At 38.3% G+C, this 20,967-nt stretch overlaps 1 long non-coding RNA gene across 1 annotated transcript in view; it reads left to right on the top strand.

The window, feature by feature from the left end:
- The first annotated feature begins 330 nt into the window (after nucleotides 1-330).
- The window catches only part of LOC135270132 (uncharacterized), an 88,135-nt gene continuing 67,498 nt past the window's right edge, over nucleotides 331-20,967 (top strand). Inside the window, exons 1-2 of the long non-coding RNA XR_010338384.1 lie at nucleotides 331-411; nucleotides 7,630-7,709. This is a non-coding gene — a long non-coding RNA (uncharacterized LOC135270132). The remainder of the gene's footprint in view (nucleotides 412-7,629; nucleotides 7,710-20,967) is intronic.

Here is a 20,967-nt window from a genome sequence, read left to right as displayed (position 1 = left end):
TCACCAGGATAATAAACCTGCATTGAGTTAGCTTAAGTGTGTTTAAAAAAAAACAAACAAACAAACCTCAAAAAACTTTTTAAAATGTCTTTAGGTGCTGGCCATTTCTCTGCATTAGCCTTTAGCTGGAATGCTCTAGAAGTGAGCTTGGAAAAGTAAGGCTGTGGTTGGTTTCTTTTCACCTGCTCCAGGCTCCTTAGAGAGCCTCTCTTTTTAACAGCGTGCCACCTGTTCCTCCCCTTACCCCGAGAGGAAGGAAGGAAGACTACACGTGGCAGCAAGAGGCCAGGGAATGACCAGGTGGTAAAGAGCGTGTGTAAGTGCGGAGGCAGGAGGCAAGAGGGTAACAGGCTGGGAGAAGACCGCTCCCTCATCCTCCAGACCACCTACGCTTGGAGCCAACGCTGTTAGGTAAGGTACTGAAAACACACTGGGCTTTTTATTCTTTTTACTACCCCCAAGCAGAGAGGCTCAGGGGAGGAGCAGACGTGCAGCACACGGTCTGCTTTGAAATTTCCTAGCCATAGCATTTTTAAACGTTATAAAAAAGCATTCCTTACTGCTGCGTCTAGCTTCTGAAGATGGCAGCAGCTGTTAGCATTTAACATGGTGACGGGAGAGCACCCCTTACTAGCGGACTTCTCCCCCAGAGCTTTGTACTCTAGGCTGCTCCACACCCCTCTGCCCACCTTAGGCTAGTAAGGTTGGGGTGCACGTGGACTATTTCTTAGCCCTTTACTGCAGAGAGCCAGGGAAGACAAGGAATTGCTTGTCAGCTGAGACACACGAGGGGTGGCAGGGAAGGGCAGAAGCAGGAAAAGCAGCAGCACAGCAGGCAGCAGGCCACTTTCTGGGCACAGTTACTGAGGCACGTGACCGTGGCGAGGAGGATTCTCAGGACCCGGCTGGAGCTGCCTGCAGCCGCCCTGGGAATCGGTCTGTCCCTCTTGGCCTCCCCTCCATCACCACAAACACAGAAGGGGGCAACTTGCCTAGACTGCCAGAGACCAAATGGGCACTCCATGGCATCCTAGCAACTCTCCTGCCCCAGGCCTCTGTGGGCAGCAAGAAAGCCAGAGCTTTCTTGGATAAAACCCAGGAGGCAGCATGTGACTTTCCTTTATACTCCAGGAAAACAGAGAAAAGATAAGGCCAGGTAGGCTGATGCTGGAAGTAGGAAAGTGAGGAAGTGCATATTAGGAAGACAATCATAATCAGCCACTTTCCTTCCCTCCTGGAGGCACCCCTCCAGCAGGGAAGTTTGTTAAGGAGACGCGGCCACCCAATCACATAGATGTTCACTGACTGGGAGTCTTATCCAAGGACTGTCCCTTGGGCGGCCTCCAGTCTCCTCAAGGGGGATGGGAGGCACTGTTGCCTGAAATGGGGCCAATGAATGCAGGTCCCTTTGGGGTAGAAGAAAAGAGGGCAATAGCTTTTCTGTTAGGGGAGGAAAAGGCTCAGGTTCATCCTTATCCTCACTGGAAAAAAATCTCTTCGTTACTCCCTATAGAAGGGAATAAAGTGGGGAGAGAGGTCTCTCCCTGTTGTTGTGGTTTCTGCTTTTCCTCCTCCTTTAAATCTCCTGAATTCCCTTCAGGTGGAGAAGATGGGCAGTCTGACTCATCGCAATCTAACAGATATAGGATACAATGCAGAGCCTACCAGCGCCCAGGTGGTCAAAATAGTAACATTAGTAAAATGACCTTGCTCATGTCCTTTCTTCAGGCAGCGGCCTACCTGCTCCCATAACTCTAAATCTAAGGTTCCTTGATCAGGAAACCAAGGGCATTCCTGCCGAATTAAGAGCATAAGCTTGTGTAGAGCCCTAGGCTCTACGGTGCCCTGGACAGCCTTAAGCAGCTGTTGCATTGTTTTAAAAATTACTTTCTGCTCTTTGGTCATTTCTTGACCCATGATAATCCAGCCCCTGATGTTTTACACATGTGTCCCATCCTCCTGATGGGAGTCAGGACTGTCCCTTACGGGATTCCCTGAAAATTGATGAGCTCTCCTCCTTCACACATAAATTCAAGTCAATCATGTCGGGGGCACCAGTTGCAGAGCTTAGAGCTCTGCAAGAACACCAAGAACGAGGTACTCAGACAGTTCCAGCTGAGCGGGGCTAGGGGATAGCTCTTCCAAGAGAGTCTGCCCCAGCATCAGTCCACCAAGAATTTATTGAAATGGCTTCTATTAACTACAACTATCCACTGGATGGTCATTTGAGGTGGGTTGCTGAGGCACCTGTGACCTTGTACACACTGAAACTGCATTCTCAGGAGGCTGTTTTCAGCGTTCCTTATCACACCACACACATTACTCCCTGTCCTTTTTTCAGAGTAAAGGGGTTTCATTCTCATGTACAAATAACATACACAGTGCCTCAGTATTTTTCCATGCCTGATCTCAAATGCCGTGTACCCTCTATGCTCTGGGTATTATAAAATCTGTCTCTACATTGCGAATGACCAGCAGGAATATCCCTAGATTTCATGGTTATGGTCTTTTTGTTGTGTGTCCTATTTAAAGTAAAGTTGCTCTTGTAGGCATTGTTAATTAAATTAAACAGTGTCCTCTGTGTGAGGCCCAGAGAAATGTTTCTCTGGTTTTAATCGCAAAGATAATTGTGCTTCCTCATGCCTCTGGTTTATCTTTTCCTCTTGCACATCAGACCATGTAAATATTCACGTTTCCTTCTTTGTTTTGGCCACCAAAAATGCGTGGCCACTTACCTGCAGATTTATAGGAACTTGCACTGCAGGTAAGTACCTCTATCTGAGGCAGAGATTTTCCCAGCTTTTTTTTTTTTCTTTCATTTTTGAGAATGCTACAAGGGATTCCCTAACCCCCTGTTAATTTTAACTCCTATTAATGGGGAAAGTCAGGGTGATTTTGCAGCGGGTAGAGGTGAAGAACAGCTAAAAGATTCTAAGGAATGAACTAGGGTTGGGGCTCAGGGTACAGATGACAAATTCCCCACTCTCAAAGAGTTTCTGGCTTAATGGAGGAAACGCACAAGTTAAAACATTTTGTAACACAGTTTTTATAAATTGCATTCATGTGAGGATGAGAACACTAGATGAGACCTTCGAGCTCCCTACTCTGCCAAGGGAAATTAAGAAAGTTTTAACGCAGGAGTTGACAGTTGGACAGGACCTTGCGGAATAAAGAAACAGCATTTATTGAACACTGTATGCTGTGTGCTGCTTTATTTAGATTAGCTAGCTGGATCACGGTAACTGCACAAGATAGCTGCATTTTCTCTCATGTTTTTTGATAGGCAATGAAAGTAAGGCCCAGGAAAATCAAGCATTTACTCAGGGTGGCACAGGTACGGCGCTTTGAGACTGGGATTTCAGCCTAGACCTGTTTGTCTTCAACCCTGCTTGTTCCTTCATGCATTAGGACTATTCAGATCTAATGAGGTCTTCAAATGAGGATGCATGGTTCTGGGAATTGGGAAGGCAAATTCCACCCAGGAATATCTGGTTGAATGTTTGTGTCCTTTGTGCAGGCAGAGGAAAGGGCAAAATGATATTTTAGGATGTTTCTAGCTTATTTTCTGTGCATGCTTGTCTCAGTGAAGAAAACATCTCCACTTCTAACTTTTGATCAGTGTTCCTTTTAGTGTGTCTCTCCAGTGGTACAGTGAAGTTTTTAGATGAGTTACATTTAAACTGGATGAAGAAAGGGATCAGGTCAGTCTTACTCAGGACTCATACCTAGTACCTGGCCATAGAATCCATTGATACTCATTATATATTGACTCAGTGAACACAGCAATCCAGGAATCACTGAAGGAACTTGAAGATAAGTGTTAGTGTATTAGGTTTGGTGATTTGGTAGTTTCTGTATCCCCTAAGTCCTCATGACAATTTTAGGTGCTCAACAAATGTTTTGAATTGAAAAACGCCCCACCATTTAGAACTGCATTTAGTCAGGGAACACTTCCCTGACCATCCTCAATTTGACTTACTCCTACGCCAAACCACACAAGAAATTCTGCCACATAACTTCTGTAACACTCTACGTCTCCTGTCAGAGCACCTATTAACATTTTTAGAATTGTCTTCTCAGTTAGACATCTTCTTTCATTCCCATGTAAGCATCCTGAAGACAGTGTGGCTCCCTTAATCACCTTTGTGTCTGTAATATCCAGCCTGGCTTAAAGTAGGCTTGATTGGTTAATAGAATGAAAGAATTACTCAATCAATGAGTACAATATTTAGTTATTCTTGATTACCATGCTAAACATGATGAATACATTTTGGCAGGGGAGTCATAATCCAGAGAAGAGCTAAAAATAATTACACAAAAGCAAATTATGATATATAAACTGCGCCTCCCCCAACACACAAAAAATACATGCATTATAAAATGGCACCTAAGTACCAGTATGAGGGCCCTATAAAAGCAAAGCAAAACAAAACAAAAAATAAAATGAAACTAAGCAAGTTGTATTCATCATTAGATAACCATGGACTCCTTCTAATTGTCTCACTGCAGTGGTTCGTTCTTTTAAGACTTCTGGTGCCTCCTACTCTGAGTTGCTGCAGTTTAAGTATTAAATTCCTCATGCTGAAGATTTTCTACCTTATTCATCTTTCGTCTTCTTTCATTCTTCCCGGGAAGCTGCATGGTTTTTACTTCTTATTCCACACAATCCTTTGGCCAAGTTTCTCAGCTTGAAAACTGCTTTATATTTTTATGTTTTTAAAGTAGACCATGTATTCAAGCCCAGTACTCTGTTGACTTGTTTTAGTTTTCCTATCACAGTACCTCTTTCATGATAAAGCTTTTCCTCTACACTTTGCAGATAGAAAGTAATAATGTAAGCGATTGATTTTCTCTTCCTAGTCACTAAACATTTTGAAAGTGATTGGAAAGTCTCCAGATCTTTTCATAACTATCTCAACTCCAAGAACATTTTAGTGGCAGCCATCCATTACATACTAATATGATTCATGGCACTGTGTATCTGTTGCTTTATGAATATTGCTATTTAAGATTAATCTAATGTTGATTTATAAATTATGTCAAAAGAAATAACCTTAATAACATCTATATTGATTTACAGTTTAAATACTGTTTATTTAATTACCTTGTTAAAGAGATGGGCATCTCACTATATTGCCTGTGTTGGAGTGCAGTGGCTATTCACAGGCATGATGATAGTGCCCTAGAACCTTGAACTCCTGGGCTCAAGCCAGCCTCTTACTTCAGCCGAGTAGTAGTACTGCAGGCACATGCCATCATATCATGCTAAAGGGTAACTTAATATCAGTAAATTCTCAACAGCCAGTGTAGGTTACTTACAGATGGGGAAACTAATGTCCTGGTTGGTTTGCCTAAAATCAAATAGTCTACGTAGATTTTTTTGTCTACATATTATTCCCTCCATTATATACACTTGTGTGAAATTTGGAACCACACAACTCTGACTCTACAAAAATGGATTCTCATCCCCAAGGCTTTGTCTTGGGACCATGGTAGACTTAAGGAGATCTCCTGATAATGCTGTGCAATTACTGGATTCTGTATCTTTGTACAAGCTGTTCTTTCTTGGGAAACCTGTTCCCACCTCAAATGTGAAAACTCTTTATACCTTTGTGGTCAGATGTCACTTTCCCTGAGAAGCACATCTATCACCCTGAACAAAGTTAGTGGCCTCCCTTATGTTCCTTTTGTTCCTTGCATATCTTTCCATTACTGGATTTATTACACTGGGATACAGTGGGACTTCTGTCTCCTTGGATTTGCCTTAGGCAGTTGGAAGAGGGAGATTATGTCACATCCAGTAGATGCTTAGTAAATCCCAGTTGAGCTGAATTAGCTATACAATTTAAAGCATTAAAACTATGTTAGGCACATTACTCGGGAATGTTTGCTGCTTTTTGGATTTTTTGCTGAAATTCATACTAATAGCAAGTTACTTAATTACTTCACTGAAGTGTGTCAAACTTGATTAAAGTATTGCATGTTCTATTTTTACATCTTACACATAAAAGTTGATGCTGTTAGAATACAAAAAACTACCCAGAAATGTGGTCAACTGAAGGAAACCATCCTAATCTGGTTCTTCAAGCTTCAAAAAACAAGTTGAAGATGGAAGGCCAATTAGAGGGACTGTTGTTACTCTACATGCAAGAAAAATGTTGTCTGTCATCCAGACTAAAGTTTCTACCTCTCTTTCTTCACAATATCTAAGTTTTTAGAGATGTGGCTGGGTGTGTGCTTTATATGCATTAATCCTTACAATAGTCATGTGATGCAGGAATAACATCATTCTTCACTGTTCATGCACATGAGATCAAGGCAGGTTTAATGACTTGCCAAGTTCACATACAAGTTAAAGGGAAAATGTGAGATGTGCAAAAAATTCTATCTGGTTTCAAAATGTGTACTCTTTACATGCTGCATGACCTTTTCTTGCTGTATGAGCAGCCATGACATAAAGAAGAATGCCTTCTTCATCTTAGTCATTCATTCAAACATTTTCTTTTCCACCTGGCCAGTGACTTTGCTATGAGGAAAAAGAAAAAAAATAAGCTTAAATCCTTTCATGTAACGGTGCACCTGACTGAGAACTAAAGTAGCTATTTGTCCTTGGCAAATCACTGTGTAGTTAAGACTTTTGATAAAATTCATTTAAATTTTCTGCTTTGGTCTCGTGGCCCCAACCTCTTGAATACTATTTGGTTTTAACTTTTCTTTCCCAGTATGAGTGAAGCTCCTGTTGGTTTTTATAAATGCACCTTTTTCACCAGACACACAGCTTTCTGATGACTTTCATGTTCATTTGATAACTTTCTGGAACATGAACAGAAGGCATATATAGTATGTAAATGTGATTATATACATTATATATATTTATATAATTATATATAATTATATGTATATTTATATACATATAATTATATAATTATATGTATATACATATAATACATATATATACATATAATTATATATATGATTTTTTTCTTCTGTCCTGGGAGGCAGTAGTGGGAAGTATAAAAGTTTATATTAACCTCCACCCCACTTTTTATTTTTGGTCAGCCAAATGGTTAGCAAGAAAAGAGACTTCACAAACTGAAAGATTCCATGCTGATTTTCAAAGATGGCCCCAGTTTCTTCTAGGTCACTGAAGATTTTCATCTATTAGAAAACAGCCTTCAGGGAAACTACCAGGAGCATAGTCATTAATACAGCATTCATAGTTCAGTGTCAGGAACTTTTGAGAATGGGGGGAATTATGAGATACTTTCTTCTTCACATTTTAAAAAATAGAGTATCTATTTGGTAAAATTCAAATGCAGACCTAAGGAAACATATGAATAGGACCTAAGTAAGCTTTTGAGTAAAATAGACCTAGGATTGAAATCCAGTTCTATTGTTATCTTTTTGTAGTGGTGGTTGTATGATTCAATACATACATTAAACTTCATAAAGCCTTATAACAAATTTGGAAGGTTTTTAGGCATTATTTATTCAACTATATTTTCAGCACCAAACTCTTTCTCTTCACTTTTTGTGACTGACAAGACAAATATTAGACATCTTGTTTTTCTCCTGTAGATCTGAGACTATTAAATTTTTTAACCTCTTTTTTTTTTTTCTGTCATTCAGGCTGGAGAAGTTCTACTGATCTATCTACAGGCTTTTTGACTCTTCTCTATTCATCTCCATTTCACTGTCAATCCCAACAGGTAAGTTATTTATTTATTTAGAGATGGAGTTTTGCTCTTGTTGCCCAGGCTAGAGTACAATGGTGCAATCTCAGCTCATTGCAAAGTCTACCTCTCTGGTTCAAGTGATTCTCCTGCCTCAGCTTTCCAAGTAGCTGGGATTAAAGGCATGGGCCACCATGCCCGACTAATTTTTTGTATTTAGTAGAGATGAGGTTTCACCATGTTGGTCAGGTTGGTCTCAAACTCCTGATCTCAAGTGATCTACCCTCCTTGGGCTTCCCAAAGTGCTGGGATTACAGGCATGAGCCACAACACTCAGCCCTTTATTTAGTTATTATATTTTTTAGTTCTCAACTGTCATTTAGTTCTTCCTATATTTCGAATACTTTGCTGAAACTTTCTATTTTTTTATTTGTTTCAAAAGGTTTCAAAGTTCCGTATTGGGACAATTTTATAATGCCTGCTTTATAGACTTTGTCAGAAAATTTCAATATCTGTGCTATCTCAGTCTTGGCATCTGTTGATTGCTTTTTCCTATGTGAGTTGAGATTCTCCTTGTTTTTCACATCATGAATAATTTTGGATTGTATCCTGTTTAAAAATCATAGAAAATGTTGACGTTTTGTTTAGGTTCTGGCTGCAAGTTCAATTTCACCTTTTGTGGGATTGTCTGATTCCAACGTCAGTTGAGTTTTCAAAGCCTTTGCTTCTATCCATCCTGCTTGTGCTCCACCTAGTATGGTCAAACTAGATGGTGATGTATATGTCACCACACCGTTGTCAAAGATTTGGACGTGCTGATTAGAATCAGATCCATTCATAAGCTTACTTCGTATATAATTTGCATAGGCTCACATTTCTCAGCTACTCTTTATCCTTAATCTCCTTGTCAGTTTCCAGTTCCCTGGGGATCACTTATTTGGCCCTCCAGTAGGAAAGCTGGGGCTTTAGTTACCCAACACCATTGCAGGGCTAACACCCGGGTAAAACAAGTTAAGCACATTTCTTGGGTACAAAATTTAAGAGGGCTCCTAAAGATTCAATAATCAAGATACATAAAATTTTAATGCAATCTTTAAAAAAATGAAAATGAATGTGAAAATTTAAGATGAACAAAATGTTGTGATTTAAGTAAAGAGAGGATCCAACTCCGCACTTTACTACCCTGCTTCACTTCCTCACCCTAATTCCAACCCTACTTTGCTGTGTACTTCTACAGCTACACCTCCATCTGGAGCCAGGCAAGCAGGAAGACAGGTGGAAAAAAAAGTGTAACCAGTTTGGTGGTACTTTGAATTCTGGTCTTTGTCCTCAACTTTCTGCTACTGTTTATATTTCAGAGCCTTCAAGTAGTTGATCTATGGATTCTATCCAGGTTTTGCAGCTATAATCAATTAGATTGCTACAAGGAGCTAGGTGAAAAAATTGGCAAAAAAAAGTAAATTCTAGGGGAAAAAATAATAAATATTTCAAAAAGCAATGCTATCACCTTATTATTTCTAGTGAAACTTTGTATTCTTAAAAAGAAAATTAGCTTTCCAGGAATTATACAGTACACTCTTTCCTTTCCTTCATCTCCCAGGGGAACGTTCGTGTACATGCGTGTATGCGTGCATGAGTAGGCATGTGTACAGTCATGAGAAAGACAGAAACGGAAATAGAATCAGAGTGGGGAGGGACTTAGAAAAGGATGCTGTAGATTTAGGTTGAGCTTCTCCAGTGTTCCCTTCACCATTAGGGAAAGATTAAAATGTGAGAATAAAGAACTTACCAGGTCCTGTATGGATTTTCTTTTTCCTTCCTATTTTGCGGAAATCATCAGAGGTATAAACGTCTCTCATGGATACAATATTTGCTACCATTGACAATGTCTCGGTTCTTTCCATTTATAAAAAGAAGGATACTTACATAAAGGGTGGTTCAGTGTTTTAAGCAAGGGAGGTCAAGTTCAATACTGCCATTCCTTTAGCTATCTGCATAAGTACCTTAAAACTATGAAAAACATATTCAAATGTACTATTTGAAGAATGTAGTTCGGGATTTTTGATTGTTTGCTCCTGGACCCAGAACTGCTTTGTTTATTGAATATGGCCAGTGTTAGATGGAAGGTTGTAAAAAGCGGGACATAATGTATTTAAATACTATTTGAATTTGACTGGAGAAAAAGAACTGTGTACAAAAGCTGTGACTGCTTTTTACCTTTGTGATCTCTGGACCTTTGAATTCATTGCAGTAAAAACCAAATTGTAACCTTTGTTTGGCCCAGACAGTGAATTCTTCTATAAATCTGGAAAACTCTAAAACATCCCCTCTCTAATTTTCCTCCCTGTCTCCTTCTCTTCGTCCATCCCGCCTTTGTTTCCTTCACCCCCTTATTTTCTTCCTCTCCAGGAACACTGACTTAGCACCTTATTTTGCCTGTCACTTCACTAGGCACTGTGGACAATGCAAAAGTAGATGAGATAAATAATGATCTAGCTGGGAACACTGCCATTTATTTGAGGAAACAGGCATAATCACATGAAAGACTTAAAACAGACTTGGAACAATGTTCCTTCCACTGAAGAAATGTCTCATAGAGATGGTCTTTCTAGATTATTTCTGATCTCTTTAGGAAATCATTGTGTCTCAAATTCGCTACATTTCCATAGGCTTTCTCTTTTCCAGTAAACAAATTAGTTTATTGCTCTGTGAGTGTGTGTGTGTATATGTGGTGAGAGATCTTGTATTTAAAAACGCATATATTATGTGTGTTTCAGGTACTTCTTGCTACCCTTAGTTATTGCTTTAGCAAGTCAAATTTTCTTACATTACCTTCTGTAAAGACATTTCTGTTCTTAGACTGTGAGCCAAGTCAGGTGACACTGTCTGATTGCTGAATAAGCCTTGAGCCAGGCATTCATTCTGAGGGTCACAAACGGAAACCTACCCAGTGGCCTATTTTATAAACCCTTGCTTCATTCCAGGCAAAGCTTCCCAAGAGGTCTCTGCACTCTCATCTGGTTTGATCTCTAGAGAAAATCTCTTAGGCAGCCAGCCTCCCATTGGGTCTGCTCACCTAGAAAGCTTCTGTCTGCTTTCGGTAATTAGGGCGAGACAGCTGACACAGATCTACCTGGGAATTGCCAGTCTCCCTTGCACGTTCTCTGGCTTCCTCAGGCGCTGTGCCTGGGAATTAACCTCCTGTTATATCATTCAGAAAGGAGGTGGCTCATGATGCCGCCTTCTGGCGTGAGTGACCTGGGGTGCTCTGAGGAAACTTAGAGGCTGACAGTGTCAGAGAGAAATGATGAGTACAGGAAGAGAGCCCTCAGGAATTACCCCAGGATGCTTTCCAGCTCCTCCCACTCCAGCTGCTCAACGCATTTTAGAGAAGCAATTAGCACTGGGAGGTGGTGGAGGAGCAAGGCTGTGTGTGGGACTGGCTGACCAATTTAGCAAAGGAGAGGTGGGGCTACCTCCCATGTAGATATAGCTGTATTTTGGAGAATTGTTACCTGGAGAGAAGCAGACTTCTGCCTTCTCCTGGGAAATCTGTGACCTATGATTTGTTAGAAATGGTATTTTTTTTTTTCAGAGGAAGGAGTTTCGTTTATGGCAGATTTTGAATATGGTTGTAATAAAATGGCCTTTAAATTTTAGAATTTGTGTGAAGAAATCTATTGTATGTCTCCCTAAACCCCAATTTCCTTTTCTGAGCTGTGGGTTTTGGCAGCTTTAGTTTTCAGGGTCCAGTTCCCCATTTTAATAAGGCAGGAATAAAAGCCCCTGGCACCTCATAGCTTGTAACAGCAGGATGAAGGAAGGCTGAGCTGCCAGGTTTCAAATGTAGGTTGCACTTAGGTATCCTGAAGCCTGTCAGTCATACATACCACAGCCACAGAGGGGAGGCAGCAGCAGCATGCAAGTCTTAGTGGGAGAAACAACTTTTAGAAATTACATTTATATTGTTCCCTTATCTAGGTGCTGCTTCTGTTGAAAGAGACTCAGAGACATGTGATTTTCAGATTTATTCAGTAACTACAATTTTTCTCAATTTCATGGGATAAGCACCTACTGCCAAGCAGCATCATCACCAGCATCATCAGCAACCAACTGATCGATGCATTCATCAGTTTTTTTAACTAGCCTTAGTTGAGCTAATAAGGTTCTATATGTCAAACTCTAGACATGGCCCTGTAAAAAGTTGACTCGTTACATTCAAGGTACTCTGAATCCTTTGGGTAAAACATGTAACAAAACTTATTGTAATTAATATAATATGTATTGTAACGGAGACGTTAATTATTATTTAACAAAACGATGGAAGGAGGCAAAGTCTTTCCAGGCAGAGAGGAGCACGTGGAAAGGAATGGAGATGCATATGTGCAAATGGCATGTTCAGCTCACTACTATGGATGGAAGGGCAGTGAGTGGGCCTGAAAAGGCAGGTGAGGACAGATATTTAAGGAACATGCCATGCTACAGAGTATGGATTTATTCGGAAGTTAACATTTATATAAGAGTAGTAAGCAGATGTAACTGGTATGATCTACTTCACCATCTTGAAGTACAGATAAGATTATAACAAAATAACAAAAATATCCTAGCAATGTTTTAGGATACATCCTGGAAACTTCTGTGAAGAAACAGACATGAATGGGAATGGAGAGGAACACACAGGGAGCCCAATTGTGTCTTCTATATTTATTTGGTTTTTTAACACAGAGTTCTGAAGCAAGTTAGTACAGCATTAGATTTGATTAAAATGGTGATGAGTAAAGATGTGACAATAAAATAATTTTCAAAAATAATGAGGGTTATATCTTTGCAACATTCAAATTCACTCGGGTCTCCATTTGTGTAAGATGGCAAGTGTTACAGGCTGAATTTTACCTTCTCACCCCCTGGTACCTAAGAATGTGACTGTATTTGGAGATAGGCTCATTGTTGTTGTTGAGACTCGGTCTCCCTCTGTTGCACATGCTGGAGTGCAGTGGTAGTCACGGCTCACTGCAGCCTCAGCCCCCCAGAGCTCAGATGATCTTCCCGAGTAGCTTGGACTACGTGGAACTATGCATCACCATATCCAGCTAATTTTTGTATTTTCTGTGGAGATGGGGTTCTGCCATATTGCCCAGGCTGGTCTCTAATTTCTGGGCTCAAGTGATCTGCCTGCCTTGGCTTCCCAAAGTGCTGGGAATATAGGTGTGAGCCACCTCACCTGGCCTGGAGATTAGCTGTTTAAAGGTGTAATGAAGGTAAAATGAGGTCAGTACGGTTCACTGTAATCCAGTATGACTGGTGGCTTTATAAAAGGAGGATATGAGGACACAAATATCTGCAGAGGCCGTGTAATGACACAGGGAGAGGACGGCTATCTACAGGTGAAGGAGAAAGACTGCAGAGTAAACCAGTTCTGCTGAGACTCTGATCTCTAACTTCCCAGAACTGTGAGAAGATACATTTTTATTGTTTAATAAACAGTAGTAATTTGTTATGGCACCCCTAGAAAATTAACACAGCAAAGGCTGTAGAGTGACTCTCTTGGGGCTTTCTCAATACCCAGCAATTGTCTAAGAACCTCTGGGAATCATTCATTTGCAAAACAGCTGCAACTGCTTCTGGCTAAACAAGAACGCAAGCATCGGATCTGGCCACAAGCAGATGCCAGTTTTTTGTTGGCCGTGTTTCTTTTACTGTCAGTGGTACGGTTAAGGACTGGTGCTGCACTACCGAACATTTCCTGATCAGTTGCAGCAAAGACGCCTTTACTGGTCTGGATCCCACTCCCACGAGCATTCCTCTTGTTTAAAGATGCTCTAGATTAGACTTAAAAGGTCGCAGTTCTTTAGTTTACATTTAAGGCCCAGTAACTGTGCCTAAAGTTTTCCTGTAGGCTAAGAAGGAGTTGACAGTGTCAGCCACATGCCCATTCTCATGTCTATTTAGGTCCTGTTGTTGAGCCTACCTCGCCAGTCAGGCTCTCCTTCCGCTCTTGGTACGCTCTCCTTCCATCCTTTCTCAATAGGTGGATCTTTTGTGAAAACTAATCAATTCATGAGTAAAACTTGAACCATAAGAAGAAAGGAGACAGTTTATTTTTTATTTTTTATTTTTGAGACAGAGTCTCGCTCTGTCACCAGGCTAGAGTGCAGTGGAGTGTAGCACTGCCATCTCGGCTCACTGCAACCTCCACCTCCCCGGTTCAAGCAATTCTCCTGCCTCAGCCTCCCACCTAGCTGGGATTACAGGTGCACAGCACCGCCCCAGGCTAATTTTTGTGTTTTTTAGTAGAGACGGGATTTCACCATGTTGGCCAGGCTGGTCTCAGACCTACTGATCTACCCACCTCAACCTCCCAAAGTGCTGGGATTATAGGCACCGAGCCACTGCACCTGGATAAATGGAGACAGCTCTTAATCCCTCCCTCTCAAGAGGTTCCTAAATCCCCCTGCACAGGTTTCTGCATTTTCCCCATACCACAGTTCTGCTTATCCGGGGTATTAGGTGCCTATCTGATTTACATTTGCCTAAGGAACCTGTTAAACAAATCTCTACAGCATAAAATCTGATTTATGGTGCTGTTACATTATATATATATAAAAGGAAGCTGAAGTTTTTTAAATGGCAAATTTTATTGCTTAAATCCCAAATAATCAGTATAGTCATACAAAACAAAAAGAGTGACATGAGCAAAACTTCCTAGTTGCAATCAGTCTCTAAATAGCCACTAACATTATGTTTTAAAAATAAAAATAATGGCCAGTTTTCTTTTTTATTTCTTACAGAACACAATTTAAATTACTTCTCCACTTGGCTCCAACTGAAAACAAAGGAACACAGCAAACAAATTTCTAATCCTCCTTCAAGGTTCAGCTCAAGTATATGCTCAAATAAATTGACTCATACTTGCTTCTTTTCCTTATTATTTTTCTGAAGAATATTTACCAAAGGAAAGCCAGGAGCTCTTTTTTCATCTTAACCACAAAGCATAGCAGAGTGCTGGCACATAGCAAATAAATAAATGAATAGATATTTGTAAAGTATTGCTGATAGCAATGTGAACTGTGTCTTAGATGTGTCTTTTAAGTTTCACCCCCCAAAAGGAGAGAATCAAAGTAAAAATGATAAGCCATTTGAGCAAGAAATGATGTGTCTGGACTAAAGAAATAATAGTGAGGATGAAGAATTGTAGATTTTGCAGATAAATAATTGGTAAGACTTGGTATTTGATTGGTAAAAAGGCAGTATGAAGAAAATAAAATGATTACCAAATGAGTTTACGGAAAATTGAGGTAAGGTTGTGTGTTTCATTTCTAATAGAACATAAGAAAACCAGTAAGTTTAGGGGGCTCAGATTTTTTTCTAGTATCTACTAAATGTGAGGAAATATGCTTTGCCATTGAGGAACTCAGTCTAGTTAGAAGTGAAGACATGCATCTAAATTGACAAATAACATTGTTAAATGGCTTAGAAAAATATAAAATCAATAAATTATAAGAAGCAAACATTATGGAGAAAAACATACCATTTACCTCCTAAAGGAAAATAAAAATATTGCAGTTCTGTGTGGTCTGGAACCAGCTGCTCCATTGCTCTGAGCTTGGGTTCTGAAATGGTTAATATTTTTGTTGATTTAACAACTTGACACTAGGAAAGCTGTTGATAAATTGCCTTGAGCTCACTAGACATTTTTCGGGATTCTTTCTGCTGGGCAAAACCCCACCTCATACTGGCTTTTGCAGGGAAATGTCTTGGGTCATATGCCAGAGACAACAGAATACAGAGGTAGAATATCATGTAAGACTCTAAAAAATGTCATTAATATAATAAAAGGGCAACTCACAGACTAGTACAAAGTATTTGATATCTTCTCTATATACATATATTATATATACACAATACCAAATTATATAACTGTAAGACAATTTATACTGTCACCATGTATTTTATGTATCTTTGTGATTGTTTATACCTTTTGGAATGAGTCTTACAACTTGTTAATAAGAAGGCAAACAACCCAATAGCAATAACACAAGATTGAAACATACTTCCCAAAAAAGATACGTAAAATACACAGTAAAAGTATATACAAGTTATATTTCTACAATGGACTATTGAGCAATAATAAGATATGAACTGATAGAAACGGTAACTTGGATGAATGTCAAAAGCATTATATTAAGTGAAAGAAGGCAGACACAAAAGACCATATACTGTATCATTTTATTTATATGACATTCTAGAATAGCAAAACAACCCTGTTGTGATAGAAAGGAGATTAGTGGTTTTCTGGTGGCAGAAATAGTAGTGGAGATTTATTAAAAATGTGCCTAAAATTTTAGTGGAGGTGAGAATGTCCCATGTCCTGATTATGACATGTTTACAAAATTGAACTTCCTCAGGTGCTCAGACTGTGACCTTAGAATGGGTACACTTTATTGTACTCAAATTATAAAGCAATAAAGTATATAAAAAAGTCAAAGTAATACAATTATGGCTCTTTGGGTGAAATTACCAAATAAGTCACTATTATGTAATTATTCAAAGAATAAAAGGTGAAAGTATTTAATTATCTACAAAATGAAATACTGCAGAGGGAAAATAACTTAAAAATAAAATGAAAACAATAAGCTTATTACAGGTAAGTCTATGGAAACATATTTGAAATCCTATGCAAAAATACTGTTTATCATAATTTACCCTGGTTGTAATAGAATGCTTCAACAAACTGATTGCCATATAAAATGATAAAGAATTCAAAGAACTACCTGCTCAAAGTCGCTCAAACTAGATTATATAGAAAATTTGACCAATTCTTTAAAGATCATTCTTATTTAAATTGTTCCAGAACATAGAAATAAAATAGAATAAAAAAATTGTTTGAAACAAATGCAATATTGTTAACTAAACCTGATAAAGACACACACACAAAAACTAGGAAATCGTGCTTCCTTATGAATATTGATTCAAGAATTCTAAGTATTTGCAAATGAAACCTGCCAACAACATGTCAAGGAAATAATACATCATCACCAAATCATATTTGTTCTGGAGATTAAAGAAAGAATCAATATTAGGAAATCCATGTGTTTATGTTAATGGTTCTCAAGTAAATAATCATTTGTTTCCATTGATATGTTCAAAATTCAACACAAAAGGGAAACAAGTGACCCTAACACTATGATCATCAATAACATATTTATGTGGAAAAAAAATTAATCTGAGAAGCTTAATCATATTTTGAATGTACACTGTTAATAAAATGTGCTAAGAATAAAAGGAAATGCACAGAAATTGTGAACTTTATTAAGTTGTATTGGTGGTGACATTGGTATAGATATTTTAAAACTAGTTTATGTATTATAGGTTAAAAGAAAGGGTGAATATGGAACAGGAAAAGGCAAGGACAAACACTGTGATATTGTATTTGAATTTTTATTAGAATTAATGATTAAATATATGCAATTAAGCCACGGAAAGATTCAGAAGCAATGTCACCCTGGTAGCCATGAGTAATATACTTTTTACTCACATATTGGCTTCTAAACATTTTTCACTACAAATAACTGGAATCCTTAGAGATGTAAATGGATCTGTGTCGTCAGCAGATAAGTACAAAGTGACCTTGCAACATCTTGTTGTGGCAGAGAGTAAAGGAATATCGTGAATTGAGGGTACATATCAAAATGTTCCAGAATCCAGCTTAGTTGGACTCCAATTATCAAAATTTGGGATGTTTTGATTAACACTAATAATCATAATCTTCTAGCTATGAAATAATAGTTTGTATCTGACTAGTATTACAACTAAGAACAACTATAAAACCTGGGTTTTTATTTTATTATATTATTTTTTTGGCCCATATGGGAACTGAACCCATAACAACTGTCAAATCTGCATTTTTTAAAATAGTGACTTGAAATCACTAGAGAGAAACCAAGGCAAACTGGATTTAAGAAGCTGTGATCCTAAAAGCCAAAAAAGGTATCAAGGTTAGTCTTAGATCAGCACCACTATTTTTTCTCTTGAAAATTTGTGAATTTGCTTCAGGGCATAAAGCAGGAGGAGAAGTTGCAGCAGTTTTACTAGAATGGGATGCCCTCCAAAATTGGAGTTTACGACCCTTCGCCAAGCAATTTTGAGGTATTCAGATCTTTGTGTAAAGAAAATTGCAGAAAGAAAGCACAAGAAAATGTCTAATGTCACTAAGACTGGTTTAGACTTCTGGCCTATGTCATTCTCCCGCGCTGGACTCTTCCTGCCCTCGAATATTGGACTTCAAGGTCTTCAGCGTTAGGACTGGGACTGGCTTCCTTGTTCTTCAGCTTGTAGATGGCGTATTGTGGGACCTCACCCTGTGATCGTGTGAGTTAATACTCCTTAATAAACTCCCCTCTACATATACATTTATCCTATTAGTTCTGTCCCTCTAGAGAACTCTGACTAATACAGATTTTGGTGTTAGTCAATCATTCCGAGAAAAATCTTTAAAGTTGTCAGAGAATGAGAACACATTACTTTCAAAGAAGCAACTACAAAACTGGCTGTGAAGAAAAAGCATTAACTGTATAAGACGATTAATAAAATTTACTTCATTAAAATTTAAAAACATTGTTCCAGACCATCCTGGCCAACATGGCGAAACCCTGTCTCTACTCAAAGTACAAAAATTAACTGAGTGTTGTGGCAGGCACCTGTAATCCCAGCTACTCAGGAGGCTGAGGCAGGAGAATCACTGAACTCAGGAGGTGGAGTTTGCAGTGAGCTGAGATAGTGCCACGGCACTCCAGCCTGGGCAACAAGAGTAAGACTCTAACTAAAAAAAAAAAAAAAAAAAAAAAATTAAAACAGTGTTTTTTGAAAGAAATCATTAAAAGGATGAACAGGTTAACCATAGAGTAGAGAAGATATTGCATATTTTTAAAATACATGAGCAAATATTTCTGAGGGAGTTTACAAGATGACTCTCTATCTGACCAAAAAAAAGAGAAATGTCCTAAACATTGTTAATAAGCAGGGAAATAAAAATTAAAAGCTAGTGAGATACCACTACACATCTAGAGAATGTGTTGTACTTAAAAAATGACATCAACAAATGTTGTCCAGAAGCTCGCATACGCAGCTAATCAAAGTATAAAGTTGGTGCAAGCACTTGGAAACTATTTGTTAATAGGTATCGGTACTAGACACATGCAGATGTATGATTCATAATTCCACTCTTAGGTGTATACTAGCACAAATGTAAATTTATACGCAATAAACACATGAATGAGAATGTTCATAGAAGAATGAGGCAATATTGCCTCATGCCAGAAACATCATGGGTACACAGTCACAGTAAAATGAACAAATAATTGTGGTGTAAAAAAATGATCTATTGCTGTATATGGCAAAATGGATAAATTTTACAGATACAGTGTTGAGTGGGAAAGTCCAGATGCAAAAGAACACTCATGTTTTCATCCATATAAAGTTCAAAAATAAGCAAAACAAATGTATCATGTTAGAATTCAGGATGGTAGTTATCTTTTGTTGTTGGGGACGGACATTGCTGAAGACTGGGCAGAATCATGACTAGACTTCTAGGGGCTGGAAACAGTCTTCATATTGATTTGAGTGGTGAGTACTTACTTGGCTATGCTTAATTCTTAAAAAAATTATTGGTTTGTATATTTAATGTTTCTGTACTTAGTGTGTGAATGTAATACTTAGAAAATGTTACTGTAATTAAAAGAGAAAAAAAGGATAAAAGTTATAATTACTGAAAGCCCACGAATAGTAATAATAAAGATAAGTAGTGATATCCAGATATAACAGAAAATGATAGAAAAGTATTTTTTTCCCAGCTATTATTTTAGATTCAGGAGTACATGTGCAGGTTTGTTACCTGGGTATATTCCATGATGCTGAGGTTTGGGGTTCAAATGTTCTCATCACCCAAGTGCTGAGCATATACCCAATAGTTTTTCAAGCCATGTCACCCTCCCTCCCACCAACTCTAGTGTATATCTAGTCTCCGGTATATATCTTTATCCTCTTTATGTCCATGAGTACTCAATGTTTAGCTCCACTTACAAGTGAGAACATACCGTATTTGGTTTTCTGTTCCTGTAGTTTGCTCAGGGTAATGGTTTTGAGCTTCATCTATGTTACTGCAAAGGACATGATTTTATTCTTTATTATGGCAGTATAGTATGACTGTATAGCATTCCATCAAATATGTGAGACATATATATATATATATATATATATATATATATGGTTTTTTTTTCGGTTTTATACATTTAAATCCAGTCCATCACTGATGGGCACCTAGCTCAATTTCATGTCTTTGCTACTGTGAATAACACACCCATGAACATGTGAGTGCATGTGTCTTTTTGATAGAATGATCTAGTTTCCTTTAGGTAAACATCCAGTAATGGGATTGCTAGGTCAAATGGTAGCTCTGCTTAAAGTTCTTTGAGAAATTTCTAACCTGCTTTCCACAGTGGCTAAACTAATCCACATCCTCAGCAACAGTGTATGTATTCCCTTTTCTCTGCAGTCTTGCCAGTATCTGCTGTTTTTGACTTTTTAATGATAGCTATTCTGACTGGTGTGAGATGGTACCTCACTGTGGTACTGATTTGCATTTTTCTGATGATAAGTGATGTGGGGCATTTTTTCCATATCTATGTTTGCTACTTGAATGTCTTCTTTTGAAAAATGTCTGTTCATGTCTTTTGCCCACTTTTTAAATGAAGTTATGTGTTTTTTGCTTGTTCAACTTAAATTCCTTATAGAGTCTAGACATTAGACATTTGTCGGATGCATAGTTTGCTAATATTTTCTTCCATGCTGTAGGTGTTCTGTTTACTCTGATGATGGTTTATATTGCTGTGCAGAAGCTCTTTCATTTAATTAGATCTCATTTGTCAATTTTTTTGTTGCAATTGATTTTGAGGACTTAGTCATAAATGATTTCCGAAGGCCAATGTACAGAATGGTGTTTCCTATGTTTTCTTCTAAAATTCTTATAGGAAAATTCTTCTTTGCAGAAAATGACAACTAGTAAAGGTAGAAGTTTTCAAAAGCCATTTTACAACAGTAATAATTGATTCAGAGAAATCATTAATTGGTACTAAAATTAGCAGATAAAAGTTAATAGGGGAATAGGATATTGAGGTTGTTGTCAAAATACATAATCTGAATCAAATCTCAAGATAACAAATCTGGTAAATCTAAATTGTGAGACATTTTACATAATTGGCTTGGATACTCATTTTTCAGTTCAATGTTTATGTATAAA

The sequence above is a fragment of the Aotus nancymaae genome, unplaced genomic scaffold (genome assembly GCF_030222135.1).
Source record: "Aotus nancymaae isolate 86718 unplaced genomic scaffold, 86718_ANA_hifiasm-v0.15.2.pri h1tg000059l, whole genome shotgun sequence".
Classification (NCBI taxonomy): domain Eukaryota; kingdom Metazoa; phylum Chordata; class Mammalia; order Primates; family Aotidae; genus Aotus; species Aotus nancymaae.
The sequence above is the reverse complement of the archived record's forward strand: the minus strand, read 5'-3'. Positions and strand labels throughout refer to the sequence as shown.